Source organism: Sinocyclocheilus grahami, unplaced genomic scaffold (genome assembly GCF_001515645.1).
Source record: "Sinocyclocheilus grahami isolate Dianchi unplaced genomic scaffold, SAMN03320097.WGS_v1.1 scaffold304.1, whole genome shotgun sequence".
In the NCBI taxonomy this organism is placed as follows: domain Eukaryota; kingdom Metazoa; phylum Chordata; class Actinopteri; order Cypriniformes; family Cyprinidae; genus Sinocyclocheilus; species Sinocyclocheilus grahami.
The window spans coordinates 1,262,441-1,263,865 of NW_015505483.1; the positions used below are offsets into that span (position 1 = coordinate 1,262,441).

The window sequence follows — 1,425 nt, forward strand, 5'->3', positions numbered from 1 at the left end:
TCCCATATACAGCAAGGATCCTTGAACGATCAAGGCCCAGAAACATAGCAAGGACATCGGTAAAATAATCCATGTGACATCAGGGGTTCAACCGTAATTTTATGAAGCTACGAGAATACTTTTTGAGTGCAAAAGAAAAAGAAAAAAGGAGGAGACGAATGGTTGAATAAAGTAGTTTTTTTTTCTTTTGCGCACAAAAAGTATTTTCATAGCTTTGTAAAATTGCGGTTGAACCCCTGATATCACTGATGTCACATGCTATTTCTGGGCCTTTATCGTGTAAGGACCCTTGCTGTCTATGGGAGGGTCAGAGAGCTCTCAGATTCCATCAAAAATATCTTAACTTGTGTTCCGAAGATGAACGAAGGTCTTACGGGTTTGGAACAACATGAGGGTGAGTAATTAATGACAAATTTTCAATTTGGGGTGAACTATCCCTTTAAAAATTATTTTGTTTCTGTTCTTAAAAAAACTACCAGAAAAAAGTGCAACAGCTTGTTACTTGGGCAGTACATTCAAAGGTACAACTTTGTCCCTAGTCACTTCATAGCGGGTGCTTATTAGGAGGGAGTACCTTAAAATACTAATATGCTATGTTTTATGGGCAGTTAAGATACAAAGGTGTACTTTTGAGGCTACTGCTTTAGTAGCATACTAAAAGTTCCTCTTCAGGAACTCGAGCTGCGTCAGAAACGCTAGGGGAACGCCCTTCAGCGTGACGGGCTCTGAATCTCGTGTGTAATCAGACCAATAGATGGGCGAGACGTCACGGCGGGTGACGTAATGACCAGGAAACTATAAAAGCACGTGCGGTGAGACCAGCGTCAGCTTTTGTCATTCAGCAAGCGCTCTGTGTGTGTGTGTGTGTCAGTCTGATATCTGTTTGTGAGTCTTATTTAGTGTTGTCTGTCACGAAATCTAAAGCAAGACAAAACCAGACACTAAGGCGAGGGCAGGCAGAGTTCAGGCTGTGTGTTCTTCCCTGCCCGCGTTATTTTACGGGTGGGGATACACATAGTTTATTTGTTGTCTGCTTGCGAGCAAGCACGCAGAGTCAGCTCTCGGAAAAAAAAGGGAGCTGACGGCCATTTTGGTAGCGTTTGTTACTGCCTTGCTTCGCTCTCAGGGGGCTCTCTTTGAGGAGAGAGCTTTCACTAGCGTTTCTCGCGGCGCCGGCCCCGCTTTCGCCGAGGCGGAGCGGCGGCTGTGCTCGTGGGTTTCGCGTATGGATCCGGTGGAGGGAATGTAGACGGGCGAGTCCCTATCTATTTCCTTAACCACCAGATCCAGTGCCCGCTCTCGGGGTTTCGGAAGCCTAGCCATGCTGGTGGGCCCCGAGCAGGCTCTGGTCATGGAACAAGAAGTAGTTACTCTTTTGAGGAAGGAGGCCATCGAGGTGGTCCCTCCTCATGCGAGGCAGTCCGG

General features: G+C 46.7%; 1 protein-coding gene across 1 annotated transcript in view; it reads left to right on the forward strand.

Annotated features, from left to right (window-relative positions):
* LOC107601363 (villin-1-like) overlaps positions 1-1,425 on the forward strand; it is a 19,356-nt gene that overhangs the window by 6,170 nt on the left and 11,761 nt on the right. The gene's annotated exons all lie outside the window — the stretch shown is intronic.